The sequence below is a fragment of the Mesoplodon bidens genome (assembly GCF_964165515.1).
Source record: "Mesoplodon bidens genome assembly, chromosome: 6".
Classification (NCBI taxonomy): domain Eukaryota; kingdom Metazoa; phylum Chordata; class Mammalia; order Artiodactyla; family Ziphiidae; genus Mesoplodon; species Mesoplodon bidens.
The window spans coordinates 57578870-57592221 of NC_138162.1; the positions used below are offsets into that span (position 1 = coordinate 57578870).

At 37.9% G+C, this 13352-nt stretch overlaps 1 long non-coding RNA gene across 2 annotated transcripts in view; it reads right to left on the reverse strand.

Annotated features, from left to right (window-relative positions):
• Positions 1–722: 722 nt before the first annotated feature.
• The window catches only part of LOC308618874, a 35204-nt gene continuing 22574 nt past the window's right edge, over positions 723–13352 (reverse strand). The window contains exons 3-5 of one of the 2 annotated variants that reach the window (XR_014016091.1): positions 3485–3599; positions 2863–2929; positions 723–1521 (exon numbers count right to left, since the gene is read on the reverse strand). This is a non-coding gene — a long non-coding RNA (uncharacterized lncRNA). The remainder of the gene's footprint in view (positions 1522–2862; positions 2930–3484; positions 3600–13352) is intronic. The other variant, XR_014016090.1, reaches the window with a different exon arrangement.

Below are 13352 nucleotides of genomic sequence, written 5' to 3' on the forward strand. Positions count from 1 at the left end.
GGCTTCTGCCTTACTGTACAATTCTCTCCTCTAACAAAACATTCTCTTTGAGTAAGTTCATGTCTACAATGACTCAACACCTTCAGATGTGATCATAGCCTTCTTTCCTTCTAGGGAAATTCATAAAGATATAGAACTAGAGTCTCACTTTCATGAACCAAATTCACCTCTAGAAATGAGGCTGCATGCCACAGAGAGAAAGCCAGTACGGCATGCACAGTATGTGGGACTCAGCCCAGCAGCTCAAATCAGCCAGTGAGGTTTCACAAAGAAGAAAAAGACAAATACACAGAGAAGCAGCCACTACATTGATGCCCATGTTACACAAGTGGAACAGGTACATCCACCCTCTCCTGGTGCCAGAGCCCAAGCCAGACACACCCAGACTCTCCCACTCACAGGGCCACCAGGGCTGGTCTGAATTCAGTAAATAGAAGCTTATAGCATGGGGAGAGGTGAGAGCTGTGTTTGATGCCAATCAACATATGCATGATTACCCAACAAGGAAAATGAAGAAAAGCAACACCTGTACCTGTTTCTATTAAATTCCTTTCAAAGGACTTGAGGTAGAGAAATTAGAACTAAGAGAGAATGGTATTAGTTCAGTAAGTATGAAATAAGCACCAACCCTCTCTAAAGCAACTTTCCAATTCCAGTAGAAGAATTTTCAATGATGAGCCAGCAAAACACAGTTCCAGCTGCCCTCAGTAGCACTTATTGGTTTGCTGTAAATACATTAGTTAGACTGCTGAAACAACTGAAAAAAACTAAAAGAAATTAAAATAATAATACTGTGATGATGATAATAATAATTGTAGTTACTATTTATTAAGCACTTATTAGGCACCAGTTTGCTATATTTAGCTACGTAGCTTAATCTTCATAACAGTCTGTGAAGTAGGTTTTATTGTTCTCATTTTACAGATAAGGAAGCTACATCAAATGTAAATTAAATATCTTTCCCAAGAATACTAGCTAGAGTTAAAGAGCCATACTCAAACTCCACCTGAACTGTTTCCACTTATACCAGGGGTCAGCAAACTATGACCCTTGTGTCCAATCTGTCCTGCTGCCTGTTTTTGTAAATAAAGTTGTACTGGAATGCAGACATTCTCATTCATTTATGTATTATCTATGGTTGCTTTGGTGCTATAACAGCAGAATTAAGTGATACAAACCATATGGCCCACAAAGGGTAAAGAGTTTACTATCTGGCCCTTTAGAGAAAAAGTTTGCCACCTTCTGCAATGCAGTATGCCATTAAGATTTTTTAAAAGGTTGAGTACAATAAATACTTTCAGAGAATTATGAAATTCTAAGAAAGGGGAGTACACTGCAATCAATTTCGTTGTTAGGGCATTCTGCCTGTGCATAGATCTTTCTTCCACTCCTTAAAAACTCCGCTGGGGAAAGAATATTTATTTCAAAAGTTAGAATCTGATTTTTTTCAGGTAATCCCAGTCCTGCTTCCAGCTCCTTCTCACTTTAAGTTCTCACAGGACATCTCATCAAACTAGGCACCTAAGAGAGAAAGAGAGGAAGTAACACAATGAAAAACTAGTGCTATAGTTTCAGGGAACTTCTATTCCATTCTCAGACCCTGACTGCCTGCCACAGGGGGACTCCAAAGGAACAGCATGCCAGATTTCAGGGTTCACTTATCTTAGGCTTGTCAGCTTGGTGCACCTGGGTGGATGAATTTATAGACTAGGATAATAGAATTTTAATATGGAAGGCACATTAGCTAATAACCAACTGAGATGATAGAGTTTATCAACTTGAAAAACAAAAACCCAGCAAAGCTGGGTAACTTGTCCAAGATTAAAAACATATCAACAGAGAAAAGGCCTCTCTTATCCATTCTGCCAAACATTCGATAGGATCTATCAAATCCTATTCACTAGTGTCCATATATTCACTAATTTCATGTCCTTTATCAAGGCCACAACTTCGATGGAAAGAGCACCTTTGGGGAATCAGGCAGACTTGGGTCCAAGCCCTGACTTGGTCCCTTACTACTTGTGTAAATTTAGGAAAATCAGTAAACCACTTTAAGCCTTAGTTTTATATAAGTAAAACATAGTTTATTGTTCCCTAACTTTAGAGAAGATAAACTGAGATAGCACATTCAATGCCTAACAATGTATCTGGCACATAGTAGGAACTTTCTCAATATATGGAAAACACTAGTATCGTTCTTACAAGATGAGTAAAACTGCATCACCTCAGTCTCCTTTTGGACCAAGGTCAGTAGGTATTAGCATTTGGACCAGGTAGCATCTCACTGTTCAAGTATACCTGCTAGCTGGTAGAGGTAAAGAATTCACCTGAGAAAGCTAACTTTTACGTTTCTAATCAAGACTTGTACCAGTTGCATATAATTGTTATTATATGTATAATTTATAGACAACCTTGTTTTTAATTACAAGATTTTTATTGGAGAGACAGGTTTTGGGGTGAGTCTGCCATCTGACTTGCCAGCACTTGTTGGAAGTTTTTACGTTATTCATTTACGTGTGTGTGTGTGTGTGTGTTTAGGAGTGCTATTATTAAATTTTGCTGGCATATAGTGAGGAATCTGTGATTCAAATTCATCCATATATACACCTCCCCTACAACCCACTCTATCCCTTCACATACTGCACCCATCCCCCATTTATCAAGGGCTAGTTTCAGATTATTTTCAAGGTCGTATACAGATAGGCTCACTTGGAATGGTCCTTGCCTAATTCTCTTTAGCTACTTGTACATGAGAGATAGTAGCAAACATTGCTTAAAATTGAAAATCTTTTCAGTAAGATGATGTAAAGCATGCATGTTATTTCTTCATGCTTAGTGTTGTGAATTTTGTAGAAAGAGTACCTGCAGAAAAAACCATCTTCCCATCGAAGTCAGCAAGTGGTACCGATAGATCAATGCTATAAACTGCCTACAGAGGAAAAGAGAAAACATGATTATACAAAGCCCACAAGGAATAAAGATACCCTCACAAATAGAAAAATGAAAACAAAATGGAATGGACAGCAATGAAGCAACTCCATGATGACTAAATAATACCAAAAGCCAAACCTTTGTTAAGTACCTCCTACATATGTACATGAAGCTTATATATGAAGCCCAGGGCAGGACATTGTGGAAAAGTATACATGATAATGTTTTGCAGATGGAGGAGTTCTCTTTTGTGTTGCTATTGTCTTTAAATTTCTAACTGTTCTATTAACTAAAAGCATAGGAAAGAGTAGAAGAAATGAAGAGAAAGAGGGAAAGAGAGAGGGAAAGGAGGAAAGAATAGGAGAATGAGAAAGAAAAAGTGTCCAGTGTTAGATATCACAGTCCATTAGAACTGCAAGCACTTGGGGCCCATGCACAGCCATGTTCACTTGATCCCACCTCACTGAATCACTTCTTAAAATGACCACTGTGGACTTATGTTATATGTTGCTGAATAACAAATTAAATCACCTCCTAAAAATGAATGGCTTACAATGCCTGTGGGTCAGGATTCTGAGGATGGTGTAACCGGGTCCTCTGCTTCACAGTCTCTCACCAGGCTGCAGTGAAAGCGTCCATCAGGGTTGGGGTCTCATCTGAAGGCTCACCTAGCTGCTTCCAAGTTAACACACATGATTTTGGCAGTATTCATTTCCTTGAGGGATGTTGAACTAAGGGCTTCAGTTCCCTGCCAGCTTTGGCTGGAGACTGCCCCCAGCTCCTCTCTCCTATGGCAGCTTTGCTTCATCAGAATCAGCAAGAGAGAGAGTCTTCTAGCAAGATAGAAGTGATAATCTTTTGTAAACTAATCAGGGAAGTGATACCTCCTCTAAGTTGCCACATTCTATTGGCTAGAAGTACTAAGTTACTCAAGTGGAGGGGATTACACAGGCATGAATCCTAGGAGGTTGAGCTAATCGAGAGCTATCTGAGAAAATGCCGACCACAACTTGGCAATCTACTCTCAGTATTTTTGTTTGCTAAGTTTTTTTTCTGTCTGATTGCTATTCAAATTACCACAAAAATTCCAAAATAGTCGTGGCTAAATAAACAAAACTTTACCTTTGGTTCTAAGTTTATGTTCCTTAGAAAAGGTAGTAGTACATTAGAAGCATTGGGTTGAAATAGAGAAAGCATGAGAACAGGCCCAGGCCCAGTTCTGGCTATAAACTTTTGTCCATGAACCTGATTTTCTCATCTTTGAAATGGGAATAATTATACCTTCTCTGTTTGCCTCATATAACTGTTATGAGGACCAAGGAAGATCACGTGTGTCAATGTTTTCCACAGTACAGTAACATAGCACTGGAGGTGCTTGAGATGATTATAGGTGGTACCTGGACTATAGGAGGAAATTTTTTCAAGTATTTGTTTTTAGAGTACATTAGAAAAAACATAACTTGCACAGCAAACCCATGATTTTACAGCTCATGTTGCTTAAATAAGACTTAAATGAAGTTGGGGAAAAGGCGAGTCAACTTGAAGAAAAATATTAAGAAAATAATGTAATAGTCTAAGAATAGGGCAAACATTGTGAAAGTGGTATACAAATGATTGCATAAATTTGAACATGCTCAATAAATGCATCAAATCTTATTCATTAACTTATGCCCCATGATTCTGGTTTAAGAAGGTAACTAGATATATTCTTTGTTACTAATGGAGCAAACCTAACTACACCTGGTAAAAGAGACGACTGCTTGAAAATCCAATTCTAAATTTTTTGAATACAAATAACCCATCACCTTTTTTATTAACAAAACATTTGTTCCCTGTGCATTTTCTTTTCCTAGCAATGTATTAATAATAACTTCCATTTATTAGGAGCTTACTGTATGCTAAAACGTGTGTATAAAATTTCAATTAATATGTATCCTATGAGGAAGATTGTATTATCATGTCTTTTGAATGAGGAAACTGAAGCTTAAAGAGATTAAACAACTTGGCCAAAATAACTCAGGAAGAAAATAGCAAAGCTAGAATTTAAACTTAGGTCTACCTAGCTCCAAAGCCTGTTTTAATTCTACTCTGCCAGTAATGTCTTAAAGGACTGAACTTCTACTCACTATGCCCACACCTCATCTTTTTTTGACTTCTTACACTTTTACATTTCAGCATTCCAATTTTTTTTCCTCTGGAATGTGGGAAAATATATCAACACCAGGGCATTCAAAACAAGGTCAGAGAACGAGTTTTTTTGGGGTTTTTTTTGTGGGTTTTTTTGTTTGTTTGTTTTTTGCCAAATACCCAGACAGGACATACACATTAAACAGAATAAAAGAAGCAGTTGCTTCCTGGCCCAAACTCTTTCACCCAACTCACTCCAAAGGGTAGAGGAGCAAACAGAAAGATAAAGTTCAGGCACTTCCTAGGGCTCCTTCCAGGCAGGGATGTTGGTACTCACCACTTACTCTGTATGTCCTTTCAACCAAGGACAAGTCTACAAGCAAAGAAGAAGCACATTACCCATGGGCTCCAAACACCTAGTGAGCTATTTAACTGCAAAGAAGTCTTTCCTCAAGAAAAGACAGCATCTGCCTTTTGCTTTTTCAGTATGACATGTAAGTTCTGACTAAAACCAGATTTTCCAAGTGATAAGGGTAATTAAAATGTGTTTAATTCTCTTTTCAAGAAGAGCTTTGAGCTTTATGTCTTTAGATCAAGAAAAATAGACTTGAAAATCTACTTTGAGAAAACTGATTACTAAAGTTACAGCTCATGAACCAGTGGGAATTAGAATTCAGGAGATAGCATAGAGTGGAAGGTCCTAGATGGGAAATATTACTTTCTATACTTAGATTATCCACTATCCATTTTGTAATAGGAAGCAAGTTTTTGCTTATTTGAGTCATGGGGTATTAATACCACAATATTCAGACCTTAGTGATCACATACAAGGTAAAATGTACTTGTAAAAAGACAAAGTCAGAAGTAAATACATGAAAATGGAAAATTATAAGTAAATATTTGAAAACATGCCATTGAAATATTCTCTAATAATATACAGATTAAATTTAGAAGAGATGTCTTCCCATTGCTCTTCCCTGCCCTCATAGCCCTGGAAGATGACCACCACTAGCAGTACGTGTATGCCTCAGTGGCACATACCATACTGACTACCACAGTCTTGTAGGTTGGGGTATACACCAGATGGGAGCTACCATCATAGCATGGCCACCAACATTCTCTCTCCTCTGAATCCTTTAAAGAGTCCTGGCCAGTATTCCTGCAGAACATCCAACAATCTGGATTGGTTAGACTGTCTCCTCTGTGATTAGATTCACATCAAACGTTCCATCAAAAACACCACGTAGGGCTTCCCTGGTGGTGCAGTGGTTGGGAGTCCACCTGCCGATGCAGGGGACACGGGTTCGTGCCCCGGTCTGGGAAGATCCCACATTGCCGCGGAGCGGCTGGTCCCATGAGCCATGGCCGCTGAGCCTGCGCGTCCGGAGCCTGTGCTCCGCAACGGAAGAGGCCACAACAGTGAGAGGCCTGCGTACCGGAAAAAAAAAAAAAAAAAAAAAAAAAAAACACGTAGATGAACCTCAAACTGTACTAACAAAGTATACATCAAAATCAGTAACATTGTTTTATAAACATTATCTAATACTTCACTGTTAAATTTCAAGTGCTAATTTGAGATTAGGGTGCCAAATTTAAAATCCTAAAATTGCCTTTATATTGCTTATGTTTCTGTTATCTCTTTACTTGAATTTGTTTTGAAACTTTCATTTCAACACTGCCTTGATTATAACCACATCAAACACAATTTGAGACTAGAGTGTCAAAATTAAAATCCAAAAACTGCCATCATAATGATACTGAATTTTGGCTTATGAGAATTTTTTAAAAACTTTCATTTCAACTATGCCTTGGTTTACAACTGTATCTAGTTCTTCAACACTGAATTATGAGTACTCATTTAATATGGGAATAGCAAAATTAGAAACCCAAACACAACATGCCTTATTCTGGTACGTAGGTCTGTTTCTTGAAGCTTTTATTTTAACTCTACCAAGGTTTCTCTAAGATGAATAATAATTTTTCCTTCAGTTTATGATTTTTGTGGAAATGGTTTTATTATTGATTCACTCATATAAAAAAAATTCTTTTTAAAGTCTTTATATGATGTGGGTATTGATTTCTCATAAGCCAGACCTTGTATGTTTGAGGGTGGAGTATAAAATATGAAGTATATTCAATTTTAAAATAACCTCTTTTAAGTGTTATTTCTATAATTTGATTAACTTTACAACAAAAATTGCTACTCCTGCTAGAATATAAGAGCCATGAAGATGGGGATCTTTTACTATTTTGTCAGTGATGTATCTTAAGAGCCTAGAAGAGTGCCTGGCATATAACACTCAATAAATATTTGTTGAGTGAGTATTAAATGAATTGAACAATCAAAACAGACTTGCACACAGAAATGAGCAACCATGAAGAAAAGCATTCCTCATTCAGAAAGGGCATTATTTTTAGATAATTTTCTAATAATATTGCCTTGCTCACTATTTTTTTCACTTAGTAAGAGTACATATATGAAGAGAAACTTTAGAAGAAACTCTTATCAGGGATATTATGTGGTAAATGTCTTCTCCTGAAATTGTTTCTGAGTGTTTTTTATGTAGTTCTCTGAATTTTCTCAATAGATTATTCCAAGTTTGAATTCAATAGATTATTCTAATATGAATTACAGGCATACCTCATTTTATTGCACTTCACTTTATTGTGCTTCACAGATATTGTGTTTTTTATAGATTGAAGATTTTTGGCAACCCTGCATCAAGCAAATCTTTTGGCACCAGTTTTCCAACAGCATATGTTCACTTTGTGTCTGTTTGTCATATTGTGGTAATTCTCACAATATTTCAAGCTTTTTATTTTTATTATGTTTGTTATGGTGATCTGTGATCAGTTTCTCTGATATTACTGTTGTAATTGTTTGAGGCCACCATGAACTATACCCACAGAAAGAAGGCAAACTTAATGGATAAATGTGTGTGTTCTGACTGTTCCACTAACCTGCACTTCCCTGTCTCTCTCCCTCTCTTCAGGCCTCCCTATTCACTGAGACATGACAATATTAAAATTAGGCCAATCAATCACCCTACAATAGTATTCAAGTGGAAGGAAGAGTTGCAGTTCTCTCACTTTAAATCAAAAGCTAGAAATGATTAAGCTTAGTGAGGAAGGCAGGTCAAAAGCCAAGACAGGCCAAAAGCTAGGCCTCTGCACCAAACAGTTAATCAATTTGTGAATGAAAAGGAAAAGTTCTTGAAGGAAATTAAAAGTGCTACTCCATTGAACACATGAGTGATGTAAAAGAGCCTTATTGCTGATATGGAGAAAATTTTAGTGGTCTGAACGTAAGATCAAACTAGCCACAACATTCCCTTAAGAAGCCTAACCCAGAGCAAAGCCCTAACTCTCTTCAATTCTATGAAGGCTGAGAGAGGTGAGGAAGCTGCAGAAGAAAAGTTTGAAGCTAGCAGAGGTTGGTTCATGAGGTTTATGTCTCCATAACATAAATGTGCAAGGTGAAGCATCAAGTACTGATGTGGAAGCGGCAGCAAAATACCCAGAGATCTAGCTAAGATAGTTAACAAAGGTGGCTGTATTAAACAACAGATTTGCAATTTAGACAAAACAAACTTGTATTAGAAGAAGATTCCATCTTGGACTTTCATAGCTAGAGAAGAGAAGTCAGTGGCTGGCTTCAAACATTCAAAGGATGGGCTGACTCTCTTGTTAGGGGCTAATTCAGCTGATGACTTGAAGTTGAAGCCAGTGCTCATCTACCATTCTAAAAATCCTAGGACCATTAAGAACTATGCTAAGTCTACTCTGCCTATGCTCTATAAATGGAACAACAAAATCTGTATGACAGCACATCTGTTTACACGTGGTTTACTAAATAAATATTTTAAGCCTGCTACCGAGACCTACTGCTCAGAAGATTCTTTTCAAAATATTACTGCTCATTGACAATGCACCTGGTCACCCAAGAGCTCTGATAGAGACATACAACGAGATTAAGTTTGTTTTCATGCCTTCTAACACAGCATTTATTCTGTAGCCCATGCATCAAGGAGTAATTTTGACTTTAAAGTCTTGTTACTTAAGAAATACATTTCATGAGGCTACAGCTACCATAGACAGTCATTCTTCTGATGGATCTGGGTAAAGTAAATTGAAAACCTTCTGGAAAGGATTCACCATTCTAGATGCCATTAAGAACATTCATGGTTTATGAGAAGAGGTCCAAATATCAACATTAACAAGAGTTTGGAAGAAATTGATTCCAACCTTCATAGATGACTTTGAGGGGTTCAAGACTTCAGTGGAGGAAGTAACTGCAGATTTGGGGGAAATAGCAAGAGAACTAGAATTAGAAGTGGAGCCTGAAGATGTAACTGAATTGCAGCAATCTCATGATATAACTTTAACAGATGAGGAGTTGCTTTTTATGGATGAGCAAAGAAAGGGTTTTTAAAAATTTATTTATTCATTTTTGGCTGCGTTGGGTCTTTGTTGCTGCGCGTGGGCTTCCTCTACCTGTGGTGAGCGGGGGCTTCTCCTCTTGTGGAGCACAGGCTTCAGGCACACAGGCTTCAGCCGTTGTGGTTAGCGGGCTCTAGAGTGCAGGCTCAGCAGTTCTGGCGCATGGGCTTAGCAGCTCCGCGGCATGTGGGATCTTCCCGGCCCAGGGCTCGAACCCATGTCCCCTGCACTGGCAGGCGGACTCCCAACCACTGCACCACCAGGGAAGCCAAAAGTGGTTTCTTGAGGTGGAATCTATTCCTGGTGAAGATGCTGTGAAGAGTGTTTAAATGACAGCAAAGAATTTAGAATATTACATAAACTTAGTTGATAAAGCAGCATCAGGGTTTGAGAAGACTGACTCCAGTCTTGAAAGGAATTCCACTGTGGGTAAAATGCTAGCAAACTCCATTGCATCTACAGAGAAATCTTTCGTGAAAGGAAGAGTCAATGGACACAGCAAACTTCATTGTCGTCTTATTTTAAGGAATTGTGACATCCACTCCAATCTTCAGGAACCACCACCCTGATCAGTGAGCAGCCATCAACATGGAGGTAAGACCCTCCACCAGCAAAAAGATCATGACTTGCTGAAGGCTCAGATGATGGTTAGCATTTTTTAGTAATAAAGTATTTTTTAAATAAATGTATTTATTTATTTTTGGCTGTATTGGGTCTTTGTTCCTGCACATGGGCTTTCTCTAGTTGTGGTGAGCGTAGGCTACTCTTCGTTGTGGTGCACAGGCTTCTCATTATGGTGGTTTCTCTTGTTGCAGAGCATGGGCTCTAGGCGCGTGGGCTTCAGTAGTTGTGGCTCACGGGCTCAGCATTTGTGGCTTGCGGGCTCTAGAGTGCAGGCTCAGTAGTTGTGGCGCACGGGCTTAGCTGCTCCATGGCATGTGGGATTTTCCCGGACCAGGGCTCGAACCCGTGTCCCCTGCATTGGCAGGCAGTTTCTTAACCACTGTGCCACCAGGGAAGTCCCTTCAGTAATAAAGTATTTTTAATTAAGGTATGCACTTTGGTTTTTTAGACATAATGCAATTTAGCACTTAATAGACTGCAGTGTAGTGTAAACATAATTTTTATATGCACTAGGAAACCAAAAAATTTGTTCAACTTGCTTTATTGCAGTGGTCTGGAACTGAACCTACAATATCTCCAAAGTCTGCCTGTATATTTATATCTTGGGAACATGTCCTTATATACAAATAATCAAAGAAAATGTTAAGACTACAATTTTTTAAATAAAAAAGAATTAACAGTGTAAAGAAGTGTAAAAAATCTTCAGAGTGATTAAGCAAATTTAGGGATGGAAGAGGTGGTATCAACATATTTTATCAAATTATTTTGCTGGACAAGTTTCAGAATTACTATAACATCTACTATTTTTTTCTGAAAAATAAATGAATCTTCCATGCTAAAATTGTGACATAAAATTTCATTTCTACATTTGTCAGTATAAATTAGTCTACGTTTAAAATTTGCACTCTTCTCTGAGCTCTAGACTAATATTGAACATCTCCACCCTGGATATATCACCATGTCTCAAGTTCAAACTCTCTGAACTCAAACTTGTGATCTTTACCTCAAACTGCATCCTCATCCAGTGTTCCCTGTTTTGGTAACCATGATCAGCAGTACAGCTCTTCAGCTGTACAAACCTGCATAACATCTTCCTCTCCTTTATCTTCTATCTCAAGTTTATTGCTAAACACTGTTGAAGTTATTCCTTCATTATTAAATATATCTTAAAGCATTCTACTTCTCTCCATCTTGCATACAGACACTTTAGTTCAAACTACCAAAATCTCTCCTCTGAACTCCCAGCCTGCTAGTATCTGCTCTCGCTTCTTCTCCAAACCATTCTCCAACGTGCATGTAAAGTGATTTTTTTCTTTTTTTATGTAACTGAAAATCTGGTCACATCACTTCAATGGCTTCTCCTTTTCTTAAGATAAAGATAAAAATTCTTACCATGGCCTATACTGCCCTACAAGATCTTGCTGTGCTTCTTTTTCCAACCACAGTAGCCATACTCTCCTCCTCCATCCCCATGCTTAACCATAACTCCTTCAATATGTCCATGCTTTCTCCCACCTCACAGCTTGCCAGATGCAGTTCTTTCAGCCTGGAATGCAACTACTGCCCCATTCCTTTGATTAGTTAATACCAACATAATCTTGCAGATCTCACCTCAAATATCCCTTAATTTCCTTGACCACCAGACTAACTCAGTTCCCTCATTATGCATTCACAGAGCATCCAGGACATTTACCTAATGGCAGTTACCATGTTTTGTAGTTAATACTCTCTGATTTGCTCATCACTTACACCTAGCACATAGTATCTGATATTTTGTATGGACTCAATATCAAATTTCTTAATGGATAAGTAAAATATTTTACAGATAGCTAATAGTTCAAGATTTTATTTTAGCATTGTTACTGAAAATATGGTTGAATTAAATGTGGATTAAGAATGTATTTTTAGGAAGATATGAACATGTTGGTATTATTTACATCACACACATGACATATTGGTAATATATGAGAGGACGGCTTCATGAGAGGCAAGAAAGTTAAAAGCAGCAATAAAAAAAAGAGTCCATCGGGATACAAAGCTGTAGAAAGAAACTACAGTCAGATGAAGACTGAGATTATTGTATCTAGCAACAAGAAAATCATTGGTAACCACTTGCCAAGTGGTTACCCAGATTCTGAATGAAAGCCAGATTACAAAAGATGGAGGAGTGAATGGAAATAGAGATAACATTCCTCTTCCAAGGAGCTTAAATTCTGAATATGTAGCTTCTCTAGCAATTCATAAGGTAATTATTTAATTGTGTCTGTGTTGTGTGATTAGATCTACAAGAGCAACAATTTCAGATGAGAAAAAAATCCACTTTTCATTTCACAGTAACTCATGAAGATGGAGGCTTGAATGTAGGGCTGGCTCCACAGCATATCATATAAATCAAATATTCAAGCCAATTCATCCTGCTGAGATATTTGTATATGTGCTTGTACAGGCACATGCATTTTTTAAAACAAAGAAGCCTCGTAAAAATTTTAAAAACTTTCTAAAAAATTACTACATTTTATAGAGAAGGTTTTATGCCAAGAGCCCTGGGGGGTAAATACACTTTAACAGAAATGTATGAATCATGGACTTCCCTGGTGGCGCAGGGGTTAAGAATCTGCCTGCCAATGCAGGGACACGGGTTCGAGCCCTGGTCCGTGAAGATCCCACATGCCGTGGAGCAGCTAAGCCCGTGAGCCACAACTACTGAAGCCTGCCTGCCTGGAGCCTGTGCTCCAGAAAAAGAGAAGCCACCGAAATGAGAAGCCCACACACAGCAATGAAGAGTAGCCCCTGCTCGCCCGTGTGCAGCAATGAAGACCCAACGCAGCCAAAAATAAATAAATAAATTTATAAAAATGAAAAAGAAATGTATGCATTATACCTACTGAAAGATTAGTACTAAACATAGCTCAGAAATAACATATCTCTGAGGAAAAAAAACACAAATTAAATATGTAATTTATGCCAAATAACAATCTTCAAAAGAAAACTAAAAGTAAAATTCTCAATTCACTGATCTTTTTTTAGCATATTTCAAGAAATTAAGTAACTATCTCTACTTTGAGAAAATGTTTTTCAGGTAACTCAACCTCTCATTCCCCCTCCTGATATTCCATCTACAATAGTAAGAGTTGTGAAATTCACCAGATCCTAACATTAAAACTAGACATCCAATATAAGAGAAAGACAGAGAACTTCATGTCACAAGTAGTTACTGACTCCTATATTGC